This window comes from Varroa destructor, unplaced genomic scaffold (assembly GCF_002443255.2).
Source record: "Varroa destructor unplaced genomic scaffold, Vdes_3.0 BEIS01000449.1, whole genome shotgun sequence".
Taxonomy (NCBI): Eukaryota; Metazoa; Arthropoda; class Arachnida; order Mesostigmata; family Varroidae; genus Varroa; species Varroa destructor.
This window is the reverse complement of record NW_019211902.1, coordinates 1-24,334: the sequence shown is the minus strand read 5'-3', so window position 1 is coordinate 24,334 and position 24,334 is coordinate 1. Positions and strand designations below refer to the sequence as shown.

The 24,334-nt window shown below is 40.1% G+C and overlaps 1 long non-coding RNA gene across 1 annotated transcript; it reads right to left on the bottom strand.

The window, feature by feature from the left end:
- Nucleotides 1-512: 512 nt before the first annotated feature.
- On the bottom strand, nt 513-13,767 carry LOC147754127 (uncharacterized). The gene is made up of 3 exons (XR_015318165.1): nt 13,472-13,767; nt 10,415-10,552; nt 513-4,978 (listed from the first exon to the last, which is right to left on the bottom strand). It is a non-coding gene; the product is annotated as an uncharacterized LOC147754127 (long non-coding RNA).
- Nucleotides 13,768-24,334: the final 10,567 nt, after the last annotated feature.

Here is a 24,334-nt window from a genome sequence, read left to right as displayed (position 1 = left end):
GTTGTGGTGAAGAAAACAACTGATCACTCAACGGAACAAGGTTACATAATAGATTAAGTAAAACGTCGCTTTCATAATCATAATTGACGAACGTATGATTAGTCGAGGATTACTATTTACTTTATGAATGAATAACCCTACTTCCTAAATGTTATACTTTATGTTAACCCCCCTACTGTTTATTTCTAGATTCCACTCCTATAAAGAGCCGACTTTCGCAATCCGCAATTTCGGTCGTGCTTAAAAATGCCGATCTATTTCTTCATAAAAGCTGAACGTACTCGAATAAACACTGCTCCGATTGATGATGCTTCGGGACGTTTGCGAACTCCCAAGTTTTTGGTGTACATCAACGCGACCCAAATGGATTCTAGACGTTTTAACTGATGCAATTTTTTTCCAGCATGCTTTTTTAAAAAAATTTTTTGTCAAGTTATCTGGAGCGAAAGTAGTCGTAACACTCAAATTCTGTCTAAAAAATGGTAAATACTTTTTGCATTGTCCTGATAAGTGATTGTCGAATCACGTATTAAGATGATAACGGGCCAGATGTTCTAATTCTTTCTTTTCAGATAAAATAAAAAAAAAAATTGTTTGCCTGATTCTTATTTTCTGAAAAGAAAGCAACGCTAACGGATAGCCACAACTTTCTTTCAACGAACGTACTCTATAAGACAATCTGCCTGTTGTCTAAAGCCCCTTTAACAAAGGCGAGATAAGTCAAGCAAATATGTAAACATTTGAACGGACTTTTTAGTTTACTTTGAGAACATCCGCTTCGCACAGGCACGTTTAGATACCGACGCATGTGAAATGTCGACAAACCACAATGTTTGAAAGACTGGCACGTCAACGTTTTTGTACAGGCTTTTGAAGGCCTTCGTTTTTGACCTAACCGGCATGATAATGCGACGCTACGAAAATCACGAATTATTTCTAATAAACAGTATAAACAGGAAGGGAACAATGCTACCAGCAGCGCTGTGTTCAAGTACGCACAGGTTTGCTTAAAATACTAATTTTCCTGTTCTGTTAGAGTATTCATTGATACAAACGCAGATAAAGGAACCTATATATGCATTTACACCGCCGCATTACTATACGGGTAATCTAAAAAGTAGCGACATGACTAAAGCCAATTTCGTAGAAAAGGACTGCAATGTTCTTTCTGGTTGCATAGAAGATCTCGACCCAGTAAAAGCGAAGCTTGCATTGACCAGAAGACTTCAAGAAGGGAACGATGAAATGGACCAGCCCAGCTCTCGGTTGTAGGCGTTTGCATCACCAACATGCAGCGAACTCACGTCTACGCCCAACTTAGGAACCCACATGTTATGCTTAGACGTGCATATGGCCAAGCAGACTATAACCGTTGTTCAACTAACCCGCTCCGATCGAAGCGAACTTGGAAAATCTTTACATAGCCAGGCAGGATGCTTCAACAAATAAAAACTGACGAAACGATTGGGCCTTGTTCATTCATTTCGATGGCTTCGTGCTGTAAACAAGAAACTCGTTGGCTAACAAGTAAAAGAAGAACATTTAACAAAATTCACTTATGAGTTGCGTCAGTGTATGCAAAATCGGTTTAACACGGGGCAAATTTATTTTTTATTGTATTTGGCATCATTTTCAGACTTGTTTTTCATACGCATTAATTTTTGACAAGTTTTTGGGGTATTCGAACATGGAATTATTATTATCGCTACCAGTTGTTTTGTACGTCTACACACTCGAAGAGTTACTTAAGTGAATCAGGTAATATATTCGGTTTTTCATAACTACTAATTTATCTATCCTCCGTCTCCGTTGAACTTCTGTAGGGCTGCGATTAAGCTAGTGCCACACCAATGATCTAGAAACATGCGTCTGACCGAAACTTCTGATACGTCGGAAGCCCCGGGAGTGCTTACTTGATTCGCCCGCCAGTGATCAACTACTTGGTGATTAACGCACACGATGTATGGCAAGAGCTATTACTGGCCAGATCGGAACCAGCAATTCTGCTGTCCCCACGATAGCGCATTGAGTAATACTGAGTGATAATTGAACAATAATTGAGTGTTTGCCTGCTTAACTTAGAGGTAAACAATGGTCTGAATCTGAGTCCGTGCATAGACCCAAAGTCGGATGCCTGAGCTAATGACTTTGTTTCGAATTTTATAACCAGTGTCGCCGTTAAGCATTTCATCAAACAACACAAAATGAAGTGTGTCTGTGCCTGAATTGGAACCTTGACCACAATATGCCGCAAAGATTAAAAGGTAATCATTTTAGCAAATAATTTACTAAGCTACCACGGGGGATGTAATAATGGCTTTAATGGCGACGAAACACGTATTAATGGTCGTTATGTTAAAAATGGCCCTTAGGCACCAGAGAGAAGAAACTATACTGGAACCGCGGTCTGTCTGCGTCTCACAGCTAGGTTTTCCTGAGTGCTTCGGTTGCTAACGCTGGCCGAGATAGTGCTTGGGCCAGGAGTGACGAGTGCAGTTGTAATCATGCAATCAAAAGGGAAAAGGTGTCTAGATTAACAGGGATTAAACTCAGTCAAGAAATACGCAGACCACTTGTGGAAATCACAATGACCTTTGACGAAAGCAGGAATAGCGAGGGCTACCCCCAGACTCTAGCCGAAAATAAGAACGAAAAAAAATACATCGTTGTGTCGATATGACATCTCGACAGTGTTCTCTTTTGATCTGAATGCTAAATTAAAAAAAAAAATCTTATAATCTGTTATATTTGTTTTTACCTTCTTCCTACTTTCTGCGCCCACAAACACACTTCGGCTAATTGTACTAAACGAAACCGCCCTCAAGAGCTTTCAAAAAAATGCTAATGGTTTATCGATCAATCGATGCAGAAGAGTTTAATATAATGTTTACATCGGGTATCTTTATAGCTATACGTGCTGACTTTAAGTCATTCACAGAGAGTTTTTCCACGCGGTTTTGATAGCCAAAGTTGAATGGTTGTGTCTCTAAAAAACCTCTGTAGGAAACACCTTTGTAAGAAAAAACACCATGCTCATAGAGGCCTCTTTTTTTTTATTAAGTGCTACTGGTAAGACTAACTACTCGATCGGACATGGAAGGCGCTAGTATCGTATAAGCAGAACATGAGAATATTCGGCAAAATGTTTGACAACTCTTCATCTATACTACTAACTTTTTCGTTAGCCAAGGCTGATACTTCTCGACATCAGCGACGTAGCAGGGACCATATTGAACATATTACAGGCGAGAATTGTTATGACACTTAGGTCTGCGCCGCGAGCTGATATTCAAGGCTAAATAATCGGGCGTCTTCTCACCTACCGGGTGAGCTACACTCTCAGAACGTAAATATTTATTAAACTACTATTGCGATTTTATATTCGTGGTCCAGACTTATATGAAGATTATGCAAATCACAAGCGCTGTCCTGCCCATCGGTTCAAACCCACAAAAACTTTAATAGCTACCAAACACTAAAACATGTACTCATGCACATCTCTGAATAATGAACGCGATGCGAAACGGCGTATGAACAAATATACTTCGAAGTTACTTTGTGATTTTAGGCTTAAAATTTGTTTGAACTTCAGCAAAAGAAAAAGTGTTTAATATTTAAAAGTAAATCTGTTATTATACTAGCTCCGCATCATCTATCATATTCGTATTAAATACGGTCCCCACATCTGGGTTCTAGTACAATCGATAAATCATATTTGCTAAATGTTAATCAGTAATCATCGTTGTTAGCTTTGCATCCCCTTATGTGTCTGCAAAAATGTGCCGCCTTGGCTCCTTTGCTCTATGGCCTTATTCTGCATTCTAGTCCAGAGACCCTGCTAAACTCGACGAGTATATGCCGGCTTTTCCAGACGAACGCGTTCACCACGCCTGAAGTCCGCGTATGGCCTACTCGTCGTTGTACGTCACTGATGGGGGGGGGGGGGGATGCCTATTCAGCGGAGGCGGTTTGGTTCTGCGGGTAGAACTTGCTGGCTGCGTGTGTACATAAGACTCCTGGCATTAGTTGGCATTTATTTACACTACGCACTGGGTTGAGGCGTGAGGCAGTGCTGCGGAAGTGAGTGCGAGCAATGAGGACACTCCGACAGCTTCACCGACGTTCACACGTGCCAACTTTTACGCTGCCCCACCCTGATCTGCTGAAGCGTGGCGCAGCGGGCTACATCAGCCCGACCCCATCGCCATCGTGGTAGAGGGAATTCAGAACCTTTAGCCGATTCGCGACCCCCCACCGATACCAAACTCGAGACTCCTGTGTGCCCCTTATCCAACGAACGCATAAGGTTTACTCGAATCAGACTCCCGTAACCCACAGTCACTTCTGAGTAGAGCTCGAAAAGCAACTACTACTACTACTACTACTACTACTACTGCCAACGTTTGGTATCTCTAGAGAGAGCAACAGGACTGAATAACGAAAACATGTTCGTTGGACACGTTATTGCTTGTGGGAAATGGTCTAATGGGTAGAGAGTCGTAATTAAGAAGTTAGCAGAAATTGTCTCCAGCTCATTAACACAAACCAGACCAAAACAAAAAATAAAGTGATAGGTTGATTTGTTTGACACGAGATGTGATTTTTTTTGGTAAATATGGGCTTGAGCATCGTTGCCATTTCTGTTGCGCGAGCAAAACATAAATGGCCTGCTTCTTTCAATACTTTCGATGCTTAGACATCCGTATGAGCTTAGCGAGGTTTGTCCTCTCTGGCGGGATTCCCGAACTTCGTTGGACACTACCAGCGTAGAAGGCCCCTGTGTCTATGTTGATGTTGAAGAAGGCGCCGACACTCATATGTAAAATCGATACCATCGCACATTACGCTGTGTAGGATACACGATCACGGAACGATACGCTTGAAACTTTCTCGTTCTGGCGCTTCCGCACTTGTTGACAATATGAGCTGCCGTTTGTTGACAAGATGGTGCCTTGAAATTCCCATTGTTCGTAGCATACTATGTGGAAACATTTTCAGTTACTACGCAACCTTATTAGTTGGGAGGGATAACCCATTTCTCCAAAACAAAGATCTACTTTTCAATCTGCTAAGTTACTTAGCTTTTAAAAGTTAGCTTGTCTAATCCTAATGGAAATGCTGTAAAAGGGGCCGAAGGGTTATTTTGTATAAACGTTTTCTAACAACTAATAGTCTATCGTGCCAATTTTAGGTAGCTAAAGAAAGTACTGCTCTGTCAAGTGTACTAGCTCGTAGTGCCCATATGGTAAACTAACTGCATGCTGACCTTTAATATGTACATTATACGCGTCTATGCACTATTATTAAAATGTTCTGAAACCCTATTTTTCTTCTAGGCAAGTCTACATAGTTTTTTCGTTGTATAGAATTGCCCTATTTCGTACGACGTGCTTTAAAATGCTAAATAATAGAACTTAAATTTGTCAAGCAACTCTATGCTGACCTTATATAAGCAAAAATAAGTAGCTAGGAAATAAAAGATCGATGGTACGTGCGAATATTTCAATTATTTAAGTATTTCACTGTAGAATGGACAATCCAAAAGGTTGCTGGGGCTGTACACGCACACGAAAATAAAGGTACATTAAGCCCCCGAGCTAAAGGTCAATTCGGCAAACATTTGTTTATTTTAAGAGAAAGCAGCTTTTTTTTTTTTTACAGTGGTGTATAGGAGCCAATTCAGGTGTACTTTTCGCATGAGGGGCAGGTTTCGGCACGAACGTCGTCGACATTGCGCTGTTAACTGATTAGTCGCATTCAGACTATAGTTAGGAACATTGGTCTCATAAGTCCTCGATTCGGATACGAATTATATAACGGAGAAACACCAAGCGAAGGTTCATAAGAGTTTCAGAGAACACTAGAAAAGAGGCGATTGGTCTAGAATCAGCATTTTTGCATGGCAGAAAGGAGAGGAAGTGTCTGCCACACCGAGAACGATGCCTCAACAAAGCAGCTGTTTATTACGCATGGCTATACACCGTATTTTTAACGCAGTTCGATAGGAAGATGTTTGAAAAGAGTACGCCCGCACCTTACCTCTGATAGTGAGAACCCACAAGGTTTACGCAAACTATTACTGGTGGCCACATTTTTATCTGTCGAAAAAATTAAGGATGATATCTTCAGCGAGATGCAATTAAACATCTGCCAGAGAAGGTAATTGGCCAGAATGCCACCTGTTGTGAGCTAATGAACTCTGAATGAATGGCGGTATTCTACCAAACGAAGAACTATCACCATACCTGAATTCTAAAATAATAAAAGTTGGCTCTGTGATGTTTCTAAGCGAGCTAAGATAAATAGTCGTCAAAGCGACCAAAAAAAAAAACATGATCTGCAAAGTATCTTTCCCAAAGAGCCTGGGTTAAACGTGGCTTCCTGGCACTGTATCCTGGCACAGGCAAGGCTTTTTTTTTAGAGTTGTAGATGACTAAATCATAACAAATATTTTTCATCAGTTATATAAGAAAAAAATGCTTCTTGTGGCCTCCAGTTGACCTGATGTGTACAATCTACATTTAATAATGCTACACGACAAATACTTGCTGATATAAATTGACGAGAAGTCTCAAGCTGAAAGGTAACAGAACTCTAATTTTAGTTAAAAGACATGCTTATAAATCTAGATGCCGTTGAATATTCCGTTCAATCCGGAAAATCAGGTAATGTTTACTGAAGACAAACTGTCCAAGTAATTTGCTCTGCAGGAAGAAGCTGGCGGACGACAATGAGTACCAAAGGGACGTCGGGTTTGCACGAATTTACTTGGCCTGTTATATATGGCAGAGGTGGCGCGACCGACTTACTACACTGACCGTCTGCAGCAATTACATGCAAATGACGCCACTCTATATGACACTGTCTCTCATAGCTGAAGTGTCTTGCAGCCTCTTGTTGAGGAACAACTTGTATGCGCCAATGATAACGCCATTGTAAGCAAACGATGGTTTCCTCAACTTTCCACTTCAACTATTACCAGGCATGTGCTCATTGCTCCGAGGCTGGTACTCTCAGAAAATGGCTGGAACTGTATACACGATTGGCAAAGTGTGCAGTCGTTTAATAGCGTCTCATTCATTGACAGGCTCTGCTTGAACAAACACGGTACTCAATAGGTAAACCGTATAGTATAGTATGATTTGGTTGATAGTATAGTGAAAGATAATTAAACAGTACGGATAAAATTAATTAATCTAGGACTGCCACGTATAGGTAGCCTTATAAGCTTAATTTGGACGTGCAGTTAACTATTGACGAGATGACACTACGTTTTATATTATACTTTCTTTTTGTAAGTATATGAATGATTGCTAACGTTTACCTAGATTGTTTCAGTGATGAAGGCGATGAAAGCTTTTCGCATAAAGACATGCGCCGGTTTAAAAGAGAGAATTTTCATTTCTGCGTAAATACTTGCACGACCTGCATTTGGCCTTAAGATCCATTCAATGTACGAAAAACTTCTTTCAGAACGTCGTTCACTTGTTACCGGTAGCCTTGACTCTGAGATAGAGTCTGTAAAGCCGTCAATGCCTTCAGGAGGTCCTAAAGGACGTAACAGCTTTGCCTTAGCTACATGTAGAAAATACCTGGTTAATGGCAAAAGACTGAATTGCCCCATGTGAATTAAATGCTTTTATTCAGCTATTTGTGAAGTATCGATTACTATAGTTGTCCCATCGCCCCAACTTCGCGTTAAAATTACGTTATCACAAGTCCACGTGAGGCAAAAAAAAATGTTGGCGACAAACGGCGTTCAGGCTTCCCCTATCAGTTACATAATTTGCTGACGCGGTACGCTGACGTACCAAACGTTACTCACTTCTGTTTGGGTTAATGTTTAAGCATGCATATGGTTATCTACTTTGAAGGAGTGATATCTTATTCTATGTCGTCAATAATCGTCACTCTCATAGTATAGTGGGGCTGTACCTGGTCTTCCCTCAACAGTTGCTTGGGTAGAAAAGTCAGGCAGAAGTAGCGGGAACACGGAAATCATGAATCGCAGAGCACTATAATTAAACAGCACTATAATTATGTATCTAACTTTATATATATAAGCTTAAATGTATTAAACAAAGCCGGTAGACATTAAGCCTGATATTGTATGTTTTCGAGTCTACGCCGGGCAAAGTTTTTAGCAGGACCTCAGTTTGACATAACGATCGAGTCTGAACTGGTAAAGATAGCTCGTTGTGGAATTTTTTTATTGGGTTGTTCCTGCCTAACGTGTACAATGAACTAAAAACCTGAGAAAACTCAAAACGGATTACATATCGACCAACAGTCATGGAACGTCCCTATAGTTTTGACAAAACTGTAAAAGGATCAAAGAGCGTCGTCTCGACCGACATGTGATATCCAGAGGACATAAAAGCCCTGTTGCAGTAATTTGTTTTCTGTTTGCTTCTCGCGCGTTACTATGAAAGTGGTAATTCTTTCATGTTTTCGAGAGTCGTACATATCATCATGCTTGATTAATGCTTGTCATCATCATTAATGCTTGTCTTTATTTAGCAACGATGGAGCTATTAAGCGACTATTCTCTCGTTTATACATGTTTGTAAATGGGTAGTCTGCTAAAATGGTCAAGCTAAGCACAGGTAACCAATGCGACACTCGATACATCATGTTAGGTAAGTTCCTACTAGCCTATTTGACGTTTGTCAATTCTCTTGCTCCAGCTCAATAACCATAACGGGTACAAACTAATCGAGAATGATGAGCTGAGGACCAAAGATGTTATTCAGTCATAGGTGAGACATGGACTGATCCGTTTCGCCTGCTGAAAAAGAATTAGCCAAGTCAAGCCAATGACGAAAGGACCAAGTTTTTTGATGCTCATGCCGAACAAATTTGAGTGCATACGATGGGGTATTTATTATTAAAAAAATACTGTGCGAACAGAAAATGGTCAATGATGTTATATGTTTCCATGGGCTTCTTCATGGACTGGATGGATGGAAAGCTTGATGGACGTGTGATGCGACAGCCGATAATACCCCGTGCGGCTATTGAATTTCAACGCATGATTTAATTGTCATGCTTTAATTACGGAGTAGATTGAGGAAAACAGAATGAGCGGCCTGCTTTAGCGTTTATATCCTTTGGATATAAGTCTGCGAAATCTTAATTACTTTCGGGCCTTAAAAAGGCTGATATGTGAAGAATCTTACCGTCAGTCCTTTCGAGCAGGCCAACGATAATAAAATTAGTTATAGTAGGTCAAGCTCAGTGGTAAAACAGCTTCCAGAGCGCTGGTTTAGCGGTATCAAAATATTGGTGTTTCATCACACATGGTTTAAACGTGTTTTGACCCGCTATATAATTCCAAACAGTCTAATACAAACGGTATTACCATACAGTTTTCAAGACGTTTTATGCCATACATATAACTACTATATGTGCTATAGCAATATAGACTATATTAATGATAAAAAAATAGAAGTATACGTAAATCATTTCGTGACATTATAGATAGGCCATCTGTGGAAAATTTATACAATTGTAACATAAATAGCGTTGCCAGGTCGAAGAGTGACCATATTCGTAAGACTTTTAATCTGCGTACTTTTCATCTTGCTTTACTTAAATATTAGGATTCGAAGAATTTTCCTATAGTAAAGTAGAAGTTGCTGAATCTGATTTTAAAAAAGGGTGGTCTGCGGTAGCAATATGTAATAACCACTGTGTATCGTAGAGAGCATCCAACTGTAAACTTGTCTTGCCGATTGAGTTGCATTTGCCCACAGATGTTGCCATCTGCGGTTACCGTAGAAGATCAGTTTTTTAACATAAATCACAATCATGCAAGAATAGATCATTATTATACCGGAAAGTAAGCGTTCATAGGGCAGTTACTTATCTGTTTGAACGAAGACAAGGTCAGGATGCTTCTACTGCAACATGCCCTATAAAAACCCAAAGCCAAATTTCCACCGAACTGATATAATGTATCCAGCTGCTGCTGCAAACTGCTATTTGTATAATACAATATCTAGTGTATAGCACAAAGATAGACATAACTTCGCCATATTCAACAAATGTGATAATCAACTACACTAGAAGCCTGTGTACTAGCAACACCTATAACATCCGCTGCTGGTTATGACGTATGATTAGGAAACAGACGAAGTAAGTGGGTGTTTCAGACAATTCAGCAAACCCGAGGCATTCTTTCTAAGTACGACGATGGGTACCTGGCTGTCGATACTCGTTTTCCCACAAAAGATTCCTATACAATCGACGCTCTGGTTTCGAGTGTAGGGAAAAATATTAAGCTTATCTACTTGCGTAAAGGCAAAGGAGTGCAATATCGATTGTGACTTCCACGCTATGAACGTGCTACCAGCAATGGGTTAGGAAAGATTAAATGATCGCTCAAAATTCGTGCCGGCATGTGGCTACGTACATTGAAGCAGCGGGGAAGCGTTACGCGATATGCACGAGACTGGCTTATGTTTGACGCATAATGGTTGTTGATATCGGCGTAGACGTAGATACACTCGAAATATTATCTCGACCATTTGCCTCCACTCCATCGAAAGCCCTGTGAAAATGTAGCAGTATGCTTCGTCAAAACTATAGACAGATGTAGGCTGACAAGTTTGTATTTTGTTAATTTTTTTTTTGGCTAAAATGCGTGTGCATATAGCGCTCGCGTATTGTTATAAGCTCCACCTGCTCAAATATATTAGTAAAAAAACTTCCCTCAGGGTTACTAACTTTAACAAGCTTTACAATTCGCATGCCTAATCGAGAAAAGACAGCAGGATTCGAGAACTCAGGCTTCCGTCGTCTTCAATGGCGCTCCAATGGCGCTTTAGTCTTTTAATACAATTCTGTGGCGTAATATGTAAGTGGTTGTTCTGTGTCTTTAGTAGCCAAAGCCTTGGCGTGAATATTACGTATCTATGATTGTATGTCATTTTGTAAACTAACGATCTGGTATTCAACAGACCAAAAATAGGCATCGATGACAGCGATACATATAATAGAGATAGAAAAAAGGTTGTAAGGAATTTTTCTAAACGAACTCTTCGCACCGCTGAAAAGCATGGCGAGTCTTCCACCGTTTTTTATGATATATTGAAACCACGAAAGGTTTTACTGCCAGCCATGTTAAAGCTTGTTAACTGCTAGGGAAACTATCGGAAATTATTTGAGGCGTGCGATTCAATTGCACAGATCAGCCAGGAAATGCAGCCACTTGTCAAGTTGCAGAGAACGCATCGTGCAGGTGGATTTTGACACGCTCACAGCGAAAGCGAGATCGACCGAAACAGAAGGATTCGGTCGAAGCAGCAGTCATATTATGCTTAGACTCCATGTTTACGGATTTCACGGCAAACTCTGCTGAACTGGGAACTATTACAGTCTTACCGATGTCCGAAAAACTTGAAAAGCCGGAAAATTGAAACTGGAAAAGCCATGTTTTTTTCAGCTTGTCCTTTTCTGCTGCGTGGAGTGGCACGAGATGCGGAGGAACCCCTTGCTCTATATCGCAACTTTATTAAACATAAAGTCGTTGTTGCATAGTACGACGATGTAGATGCATCAAATATACTGCTGGGCTTACGCGTGCTCGCATACAGTCGACTGATAATGATACAATGTCTTTAGAGGAACAACCAAAAGAATTTGTCCGAGCCGTTAACCACACAGACCTCACGTACTCGTAACTGGGGCCGCTATCGATCTAAATTTTTTTACAATAATACAACAACAAACCGCTTTTGGAAAAATGTTAGCAATCACTATACTTATACTACGCAACTCTTACGAGTTACGTAGCGTACGAAAAGCATGTCTGGTAAAAAAAAATATGGTCTTCGGGGGGCCTTTCTTGATCCCTGTGCCAACTGTTTCTGTAAACATTGCATAGAGCTAAGTCCTATATATACGTGCACATGCTAGGTCTTCAAGCTTTGTAGCGTTGGCTTACTGAGCGTAATACGATAAGGAAGTAGTGCGTAGATGTAATATTTCTAAGTCCATTTCCCTATGATTACAATCTGAAAGAACCTTTGAAACCTCAAAATGTCTGTACTTGATTTAAGCTTAGCTCCAGATAGACTCATTGTGCGTTTGGCTCCAAAATAAACCGTGTTTTGACGGTAGAACCGCAATTACACGTGAGACGTTTTCAAGTAAGCTTAAGCATTTTAACTATCAAATCGATTTTACCGTATGGATGAATTTAATATAGTCGGGTTAATGATCACCCTTTCGCAAGTGTTCACGTATTTATTCAGACTATAATAGATCGACATATTTAGTCAGATATATGCATGCTAATTTAGAATGCAATTCTATTGTCGCCTCGGCTGGAGAACACAATTCCAGGTTCTTAAAGCGTATGGAAATGGTAGACTTACACCTAATTGAATGTTTATTCAAGGGCCTACTCAGATGCTGTATTCATTAGGACGCACAGAGAATTACTAAATGTTGATTGTTGTCAAGTATTACATTCGTTCGAGCTAGTATATTAAGTGGTCTGACTAACATTGTACATTTTAGCACCTTACGGTTTGGCGAAAACGTGTGTTCGATATTGGTACTAATGGAGTACCCGCTTCAAGGATGATATAAACGACCTTGCAGCCATAGCGGGAAACAAGAAATTGGCACCGGAATCTATGCGAAAAGCATCTATGATCAAATTTTTTGTGCAGGACGAAACGCTAATGAGATAATGAACTCGTGTTACCTCAGATTTAGAGTGTACTGCATTGCGAATAAATATGCAACTGTAAAAATATCAGATCCCAACACAGCTCAACGGAAGTACACGACAAGCAAAAAACAAATGAATGCCATGCAAAAGTGCATCTCCGATCATTCTTGTGCTTCGATCAAATCGTAAGCACGGAAACTTCACATGTGTGGGAGTACCATATCATAGATAGTTCACGAAAAAAGGCCGGCATAAAAACCAGTCAAATTAAGCGATCTTGTTGGTGTCCTTCGTGCGTCGGTCAAGAATAAAATGACAATTCGTGTTCGATTTTTCTATGACAGGTGCAAAGAAACGCTCACTGGCTTGCTTACGACTTAGGGTATCTGCCTACAACAGGTGAAACGTAACTGTTTTGGCAAGGTTTCCGGCCTTATCGTGGTGTCCGGTAACGTGGACGTCATGACACCACACATTTCCAAGATAGGAAGACCCATCGTTAAAAATTACTTGAAGAAGCTACATCTGTCACAGATGTAAAGATTTTCGTTAACACATTTATCTTCGTTCACATACAGTCTTAGAAACCAAACTTAAAAAGATACAAGGATTTAACTGCAAAGTACGAATGCAGTGGTGATAAAAATACATTAAATGGAATATTGATAATAAACGAGGCGATTCAATCGTCGATTAGATCGATAGATTATTGTCAACACAGCACCCTTTTTCACAATTTATAATTTAATCAACCTTATGTTTCTAACCTAATCCTTACATTGGACTTACCATTATTAGCGATGAATATCTGTCCGACTATTGATATCTTTTAGCGTTTTTACAATGTCTTCGTTTGGCATATCTATGAGAAAGTTTTAAACGACAAGGAGACGTACGTTTTATTTACCTATTTCTTTACTCTACTACAGAAAGACTCTGAGAAAAACATTAACGCTTTTACTACGCGAAGTACCATTTAAATGACGAAAAATGATAAAACATAACGAACTGAGTAAGAGGTAATGTATAATATATAATATAATATAAAGTGGCATAAGGAATGCCAAAACTGAACGTGTTGACTGTTTTGCTTATGTAATACTAATACAAAAATAGTCATCTGTATTCGAAGTAATTCTTCGTACCAATCGAAAGCTCTTGACAAGCTAAGACGGAGTGCTACACATGTTTACATGTTTACATTTCTAAATCTTTGCGTTAAAAACGCTATTTAAAATGTGTAAAAAGTTAACATGATATCCTGTGTAAAGGCTTTTTTTTCTTATTGTATCTCGATACTACACTGGGTACCTAAAGTGAATATTCCACCACGAAGATGGCGAAAAGCCAATTGAGGTAATCAGTTCCTTTTATGTGCCAACGAAGACGAAAATGCGCTTCAAACTACTTCTAAACGCCTTTTTCGAGCAAATTTACCAGAAAATTTTAGCAGCCAACATGGCCAGTGGTCTTTTTTTGAGATTTTTTGAGGGAGATACAAAACATTTTTTCTACTCAAAACATCACTTTGTTGAGACCGGCCGACGGAGCCCAACAAACTTACTGACAATGCAGTCAACCTAAGCTAATATTGTTCTAGTCTCTGAACCTAGACAACACTAAAATGAGTGTCTTAGAAAAAAAACCAACGTAGCTTTCGATGATATGGAATTATAATATATATTAGTTATATAGAATTCTACACCTAAAATTGGTATTTCGCTTTGAAAGAAGGAAAAAACATTGTGAAGCAACGAGACGAAAAAGCACTTTGAGGAGTTTTCAATGGTTTTTTGAACGAATTTTCAATAATCAGATGTTAAGTACATATTACGGAAAAATCTTGATGACGTTCTCGAAACATAGTAAATATATTACATTATATTACCTCATTAGTTGTAAACAAGGAAAAAAAACCATAATTTTTGTTACTACCTTTTAACAGGAAAATTATGTTAGATCAAAAAAATAATTAAGTCTTGATGACGTCTGAATAACAGAGGTAGTTCAATAAATACGCATATAAAAAAAAAACCTTCAATCACCGGGACATGAAACAAAATCAGTTTGTCGCAGCGTTTATTCGAATTCGCAGAAGCTCGACTTAGGTACTTCGCTAAGGGGTAGGCCGAATACTGCCATATACATACTACTCGTGTGCGTTGCAAAACAGATTTAATTCGTCGCGCAAGGCCTTTGGGCTCGGTCAGCGTAAAAAAGCCGCGTAACTATGTCGTATAAATGCATACTATTGCAAACTAATACATCACGGGCGAGTCTATAATTAGCCTCGTCAAGGAGATCATATTTGTCCATCTCGCGCTATCCGTCTTGGCCGAGACTGTCAATCTACGCACCTACGCAGTAGCCTTCTCGCCTGCCTTGCTAACTGATTTGCGAGCCCCAACTATCAGTCTGTCGATAGTTCAAAAAAGCGAAACTTTTGCTTTCTCGGGGTCACTAATTATATACCTGGCATTTATCTTCAACAACTATTCGATTGGCGATTTTGCAATGTTCCTTGTAAGAGTCGGATATTCAGCTCGGTAAAATTCTTTTCTTGCAAAATCCCGAGTTTACCTTCCTTTAAACTTCTGGGCTTGGAGGAAGGCTAATTCCGTGCCTGTGCCTGTCGCCACCTCCGCTACGTTCAACGCTACCAAGCTGGTTCATTTATGCGACGGCTTCACATAGCTAATAGGTCACCAACACAGGAAATTTTTTTATAAATTTTAAATTATGTGCCTTACGAATAGAAAGCTAAACCATGTTTCTCGTAGCCAGCCCTATCTCTTCGTCCCTTCACTTCATACCGACGACAGAAGTTTCGGATTTCAATACATTTCGGTATTAGGGATAGCATTTGAAGATACACGCGGATCTTTGTATGACCCTATTCCCGCAATGGTTTATGGCTCGAGCCGTAAAGGTAGCGTTTGCGGTAAAGTCAGTTTAGGAAATCGATAGGGCTTGTATCGACCATATCGGTAGCGTATGATTGGTGCTGGCTTCATGAAGCCAGCAGATTGGTTATACGAGCCCTACCCTTGCGAAAAACTCGTAGTTTCGATAGGCGCAAGGTAGGTAATTTATTGTACTTGCAAACAACAATGTATTGCGCGTTCAATCCATACTATGATGAATTGCAACCCTGTCGATCGTGATATTTAGTGACAGTCAAATGGATCGAGACCTGAAATCAAGTTAAAATAAATGCGGGACGCGTACACGGATAGCGCATCAATCGGTTCATGGCGAACGTTGGCTTTCTCAGAAAGACACTTGAGGATATTCTTGTTCATGTTTCTGAGAATATCATTAAGTCCATCATTTGTGCATGGATTCCTCCACCGCCAATTCGTAAATCCCGATTTGCCGCGATTAGAGTATGTCGTACCCAGCAAACGAATCCTAAATTCGATTCCGTTGTGTATGCCAAAGACTGGCCAAACCATTGTTCTATAAAACCTGATTTCGGCTTTGGAACTGTCATAAGCGAAGCCACGTTCACAGTAACTCCGGCTGCATGGACATGGTTCAAGGTTTCACTTGCTCAACAAATTCAATAGTGCACCTTGGGCCATTCGAGTATTATACCGGTAAAAGACAACAGGGAATCGATTCTGGGATTTTCGCATTGGGAAAACGTTTCATGATGGACTAGCTGCTGATACCGGGTGCCTCTAGGACCTTCCCAAGAAACGTGTTAAGGTAACCACTTAGCCGCTCATGTCACAGTGGTTACTCCTGTTAGGTCTCAGATGCTATCCATTCCATACCAAATGCCGAACAAAAGTTGAACTTGCAGCTGGAAGCAGGGCCGGTCCATCGAGAACACGGACTCCGGGAACATCTGCACATGCTTCAACAGTGAGTACTGGGCCATTTTAGAGCACCGTGCCTAAAACCTGGGGCCGCTTAGGCGTAAGTTGTATAAAAGAGATCGCTCATGACCCGTTCGTAGTTTAGGTTAAGCTTTCCATACGGAAAGGCACTAACGACACTCGACTTGAAAACGGATATCAACGCAATTTTACTGCGTATAATTGACAAGTTTTGCGCACAGGGTGTAGCATCCAGTAAACGTTCGGAGCCCGCTTATACGCACAGTATCTAACGCGTTCTGCCAAGGGTTTCGGGGAACCGAAATCCAAGGAATTGCTTTTTGCTCTATATGATGAACGTTCCTCGAGAAAGTGAGCCTGCACTTTAAGAAAGCTACAGATGAATAAACGATTTGAGCAGAGGAAGTCCGGACCGTTAGAGTTAGAAGGGGGCTAGGTAGTACTAGAAAATTCGAAAAGGCAACGCGTGGGTTGTCTAAGAAGCATAAGCCCACTGTCATCGATCCTTTATGACCGTGAGCAGAGTTGCAATCTCAAGCTTTAGCTTCGACACATCTGGGAAGCCTTCAGCTGATCATTTGAGGCCGTCAGAGGCCAAATGGATCCCAGTAAATCAACGCGGCTTTTCTGTTACATAAATATTGAAGCGGACGCGGAAGTTTATTATTATAATTAATGTGTTTCCGGTTTCGGCAGGAAGTCGGTGTATAACACCTTCCAACTGACGAGCTAACTGCTAATCGCCAGCAGTCGAGTTTCATCACTGGAGCATTGTTGGTGTCAGATTGGTAAGATGATTAGAAGCTAAACTACAAGACCAAGTCAAACGACCGACACACCTGAATCTTCACGGGTCCGCTCTCGTGTGCCATTAAATCGTAAATGGGGCAAACAAACAGGATGATTTGAAACAGAAGTTGAGCAAGCGCTTCCCGCTGAATCAGGAAAAGTTCTTCAAAAGAGAAAAGGCGAAAAGGAAACCTCTAGGACATCATCAAAGCCAAATGGGCCTTGATGGACGATGTGGATGATTTGCGAACGTCAGGTTCCAGGTTTTTTCAATCGGACCCTTTGGTTATCCAGTTTACAGAGGCCCATATCATATAGAAAGTTCGAGACGACATCGAACCGGAGGGAATGGAGTGAGTGCTAGCTACATTAGACGCCTGAGCTTACGTACGTGCCGTATCTATGTTTCTAGAGCGGACCGACGGTTAGTTTCGAGCTCGGGTTACTAAGCGGGACTGTGGGCTCATCGATGACAAGCGGCAGTAGCTGACACACATAAGGGATGTCTAGTCGGTGAAAAGAGGATAGAGATATCTGCTTCCAACAATCTGGTCTATGATGTTGATCTCGGAAGACCACTCGAGAGGAACAAATTTGTTTGGGCCAATAAGTATGTGGTATGCGTCAGTGCACGCTGAGTTATTTTTACCAAAATGTTGCCGGGAAGCGTCAACTGATGACCAATGAACTGTTAAAATGGGCTCGGAACCAGTCGACTATCTAAGGCTATGGCCCAGACAGACGAAGTTCTTTATTTATCTTCCATAAATACGTTCGTATAACAGCACAGCATAGGAGCCACCATTCACAAGTTCGGTGCTTACTGAACCAAGAGCTTCTGGTGCATATATTTTATCGTCGGGTATGATACCGAATTTCGCGTTCGGGAGTGTTGGTGTGGACCTGACCGAAACGTTGCGCAATAAATTTGAGCATCTATGGAAAAGACTGAAGGAGCCATACAGAACGTATCTTAATACACATATGGTCTCGCCGCGCACTCTCCGTATGTGCATCTTCAGGAAACGTGGCTGTAGTATTTCGTGGCATCCTCTTTTCCGATTTTTAAATCATTAGGATTGCTTGCGATAATACGTCAAGTATATGAAGATGTGCCTTCATCTTCAGCGTGCGCCACGTGAAAATGATGTGTCAGCTGATCGGCTTATAATTGAGAAAAAAAGAAAAAGAAAAGCCCCCTAGTCTTTGGCCTCTCTCCTTGGGCGTACTCCAAAGCCAGTTTAATGCCCAATAATGAGAAACCAATCGACTCTTCTTAAAGCCAAACTATATTTTTTCAAGCTCAAAGATATTTCCCCTAATTTATTGCTCAACATTTTCATGATAAAGGATTTAAATGCCTTACTTACTATACTGAGGAGGCAGAACGCCCTGTATAAATCTGGTTGTGTGTAGGAAACTTACCAGATTTTGGTGCCGGTACCAGCCCAGTCTCTTGTTTGTTCACTCCTATTTTTTTCCACCAATCTGCACAATGGGTATTCACCTAATCTCAGATCTCAGACATTTCCCGCTGATCGTTTTCGGTGTTTCAGAAAGTGTTTTGATTGTTTCTTTAATTTGGGTAGTTGGATTGCACTCTACAAACCTCACTTTCGGCCTAGAAATCGCTTTCTTCTCTTCGATAGACTTTTTCCACTTCTTTTTTTTTACTTCGCTTGTCGATTTAAGCTTTTTACTTAGCACGATAGAATGACCCCATTTGCTATAATACATATGTAAATGCGTCACACAGACACTTTATTCGCTTCTAATATATATGTAAAGGTGCCACACAAACAAATTATTGCTTGCATTTCATTTTTTTGCTCGATGAGATACACAACTCAAACCACATAAAAAAATATTAAGCAACGAAAATTTTTGAAAGTTTACATCATGGTTGTATAATAAAAATAAATCATAGCGTGAAATGAAGGGCTATTATTTCTAGCAATATAATTAGCTATCGGGCAATACAAGATGGAGAAATAGGTCATTTCGGATTTTGAACACAACAGATTTTTGACGCATGATGTTAAAAATTCGTAAACAAGGTGTTTTAGCAAATACTGAATCGTTAGTAAACAACAATGTATAAATCAGTCAAAATAACGCTATCAGTGGCATTTTTGTTAACAGACTTAGCAGGCAACGCTATATTAGAGCCCTCCTGATATGAACTATTGAACGTTACTACGGAACTACTAACAGGGAGACACACGACATAACTTCATCCTAGAAGCCTTTCATCACGGAGTGTCAGCCCTGATATAAAGTATCGTTATACCGATGTTTCTATCCATTGATTGACGACTATCTGCTCTATTGCATCAATGAGACGTACCTCCTTTATGGATGAAGAAAGCCAAACGTATTGTTTGTTGTACGCCCACCATTGCCACCTGCGTCATGTTGTTATGGTTATAACCGTTTTTACACGTGTTGTCCGATGTGTGAGAATCGGTATTCGTTGCACAAGGTTACGGTTGCCGCCGTCAATAGAATAGGAAAATAGAGAAATTTTTACACGAATTATACCACCGCCAGCATTAGGCTGACGCAGAGTGCCATCTTGTGCAGCAGTCGCAGTTGGCTTGTATACGATTTTGGCTAGGTAGAGAAAAGCAAAAGAAGCGGCTGGACGTTGGATATCGAAAACACAATTGACAAACGGTTGATCATCTCAGGCAACCAACGAACACGTACCTAGGCATATTTTACCTGTATTAGTGCATCTCTTTAGCCAAAATATCTTCATTCTTTCTAAACTGGATGCTAGTACGTCTGCGAGCCGAGTACTATTTTCCTGCCACGGATACAGGACTTCATGGAGCATGTTTCATGCATCGTATTGAACTGTATTGAATGTATTCAACGATGCTTGAAAGGCGCACTCGAAAAATAACAGCAAACAATTTACATCTTGAAGCTACTATGTCTACAGCTTTACAGTCAATGAGGCTGTTTGATTCTTATTCAAAGCTCTTAAACATTTACATTATGCAACAGGAAATTCCAGCTAAATCGACCTCGGGTATTTAAATGGTCATTTTGCGTAAAGAAAAGGTCGGGCCTTTTTTTATACAACTCTTACAAAAGACTTGTGCCTGCGTTGTTTTGCTACAGCTAAAACAGGAATATGTCAGCGATTTCTTTTCATCTACGCTACGTAGTAACTATTCGTAAGCTCGAAAGTTGCCAAACAAATAAATAGCTCGACAAGGTCCGTTGGAACGATCGCCACGGTCACCGGAGCTTAAGCCAAACTAAGATCCTGTTTTTAAACTTTATAAGTGAATAAGACACTGATATAAACAAAAAAAAAAAAAAGATAACGCATAATTAATGAAGATTTTCAGTTCGAATATATCGGACTCGAGTATATATATTCGACTACAATAGTCATCTTAACGCTATCGTATTGTACTATTCTTCTTTTTATACTGCTATGGTACAGAGTTCAACTCATTTTCTATTGCAATACCTTTGCAGTAGTCTGCTACTTTAACAGATATAAAATGATTTTATTCACCTTATGTTATGAGCCCATGATGCGCATATATTGCCCATTATATGGCCCATTGTGTTTTGCTAGCTAGCGAAATCGCAGACTCAGCTCGCTTCGTATCTTTTCAGTGGACATTAATAAATTTACCTTTCGAATTTATTAATGTTGATGCATCTATTTCTGCTTCTTCGAAAAACTGGATGTGAACATACCCGTTTGTTATTTGATTTACGGAAATTCAATTTCTACGGGAATTCGTTGGTTTAATACTGCGACATGAAATAAATGAGCCGTAAGGTTTGTATTAACATTCAGTTGGGGGTGAAGACATTGCTTTCTAATTAGTTTTGTTTCTTAACAGGCTAATAGAATCAAAATAAATGATTGTAGCTACGTAGAACTGTAATGTCGCTTAGTTATTCTAAAGTTTTAAGTTAGCGTTAATTAGTGATGGCCAGTTATACTGACGGTCTTTATCTAATCCCACTTAGTATAGTTAGTTATTATTCTTAACAATGCGATAATTGTTACAACGTGTGACCCATAAAAATATACTTGGTTCTATTGAATTTACCATTGACTCTATTTAATTAGCATCTAACCCAAACGGCGACTGTTCTTTTTCATGGATACAGCAGACGTCTGAAATTTACGCTTTGAATACCCTCAATAGAAGTCACTTCGGGACCTAAAATAGGCTGCTACCAATTCTAGTTCTCACACTCATTTTGTGTAATAGGATTCTATGGGAAGTGTAGGAAGGAGCAGAGATACCACCCAGTCTCACGCTTATACTTGCGTCTCTATAGACACTCCGTCGTTTTGTGCGTTGTTGCCTCTGGCAGCATGGCAGTCGACGACCTCAAGTTGTCATTCCTCTGCAGCAACTTCTTAATCCTTGTTTGGTTGACCAAGCTGCTTCTTATGCTGTTTTAAGAGTTTACCTACCTGCCTGGTGCGCGACGAACATCTCTTTATCGTTGGATCTTTTGTCTAGCGACGTCCTCAACCTCCCCTTAAATTGAGATGACATAAAGGGAGAAGCTGAGGGAAAAAAAGCGTTAGCATAATTTCAATTTACGATCGTTGTTGACTCGCCCCGCTACGTTGTCAGCCGACACCTGAACGCCTAAATCGTCGTTAAAAGAAAGGGTCACCGACCCTTGCTCCCTCAGCCCCCTACCTCAAAGAGGCGAGGGGCTTACCACACTCTCCGGCTGACCCCATTTCTCTGTGTCCAAAGTTCTTTGCGAACCGCATGCTTTTCGCCTCTCATTCCCCTTTATCGTTCACTTTCCTGACCTGTCCCATATTACCAGCTCTCTCTTTCTCTCCTATCGGCTTGCAGATACTCGGCATGGTGCCAACGGCAGGAGGATAATTAGAATCACGCAAGGTTGCAATTACAACATCCCTGTCGATCCAACGGACTCTTTCAGCCGTCGATCAACTTTTCTCCTTTCCTGTGACAGCAAGAAAGACAGGATGATACAGGATCGGAAATTCCTGTATTCTGCTTTTTAAATAGGCGAAAGAATTTAGGTTGTCTCCGCAAAAATATCACAGTATGATGTCATTGAAACAGTTTCTAATTGATATTGTGCGGGAGATGATTCTTCAGCCTTAGCTGCTTGTTGTGAGGTTCAGTCTAGCAAGTTAATTAAGGAGTTTTTTAGTTGATCCTAAGAGAAAAAATCGAGATTAATTGATTTTAATATACTGGGTGGATATATGGCGGAACAATAGCACGAACACAGATAAGCAGAAATATCACCCGATTTTATGCGTGACTGCTTATTAGTCTAGAAAAGAACCGCAGCGACTTTTCATATTTTAATGATTAAATTTTGCAAATTTTTAGATTCAGTGTTCCATGAACTCTTCCATAAGCAAAATATAAACGCTACCTATACTCGTATGTATGTTCATGTCTTCACACAACCACCTGTATGCTTCAAGCTATCCTCTAAAAGCATCTTCATCGCCCCTTCACCCATAAAGATAAAGCGCAAACAGGGACGCAGAGAAGTATGAAAACGTTCGCAAGTTGAAAGACCTTTAAATAGGCAGATCATTTAGTCAGGTGCTACCCAACAGATCCGATACTTATATATTCCAAACGTATTCGTCCACTCACAGGATAATGTAGACTATTATAAGGAATACCGCAGCACAGGGCGTTCAATCCAGGACTAAAAATTCGTTTGCCTGAATAATTTGCTCGAATTCTTGGTTGTCCTGCAAAATAGATCTATGCGCCTGGCATGAATCAAGATGGGAGCATGACACCAAATATAATTTAGGTTATGGTGTAAATTTAGAATAATTAAATATAAGCTGCTTAACGTATTCTCATCTATAGCTGATGAACAAAAATGGGCCTTGACATAACCTATAGTAGCAACTTGTAAACCCCAGGATGTATATATTTCAGATACACTAAAGGCAATAACGTGCATGAATACAAATCGCTATTACGCTGCTGAATTTACGCTCGTATCCTGTTCCGGTTTCGGTATTACTTTTTATTGAACGATCTCGAGAAGTCTAGGCAAATGTAAATTTTTTCGAAGTTACTCAAATCGATTTCTTGCTGTTAACACTGAATAATTTACGCAGTACTAAAAGTTCTTTTCTAGTGCTTAATTGAGAAAGTTTATTGTTATATTTGCTCAGATATCTAATGAATGACGTAACTTCATTAGCCCTGCTTCATTTGCCTTATTGGTGTACAGCGCTTAACATTTACGCGTGCGTATTTGGTAAGAATTCATAATCATTAACATCTATCAATCAAATATTGATAAGCATAAAAATGGAAGGACTTGTCGCTATTCGAGCTTCATTAATAACATGGACTTTTGTTTAACGAGCTTTGGAAATATTTAATTTCTTACACCGCGCTAAGACCTCTCCTTGCCAAAAGCCCACAAAGCTGTCTATCTATCGCCCGTGGTGCAGTGGAGGCTATACTGAACAGGAAATTGCATTAGAAGTAGTAAGTGTAGTGTGATCTATGATAGTCAAATGTTACTGCACGGAGAACTAATCTAAAGATCACAAACCAATCTTAAAACCTTGTAATCTGCGCCTGAGTCTGAAGCTAGACAGGCTCATATGTCCTTAAGGTCGGTATGCAGGTATATGACCACGTTTAGGCACCACCTTTCCTGGACTGCGGTTCTACACAGTTTAATGTTTTTTGTTTCCTTTCAGCCGCAGATCGTCTCAGCTTTAACTATAACCAGTTAAACATTTTACTGTTACATTAGCTCTGTGACACGCCTCGTGTACAGGTAGTTGAATTAATTATGAGACCTAATATTTCGCCGGATTCACGTTATCATTCGCTTGGGTTCTTCACTTTAACTAAAACAAAAATGGAACAAAGGCAAACCAAAAAAAAAAACTCGAATAACATCAAAGTTGGATTAGGATTGCGGTGATCGTCCTAGATTTCAACCAAAACATTCTGGGAAAGAAATACAGATTTTTTTTCCCTTAAAA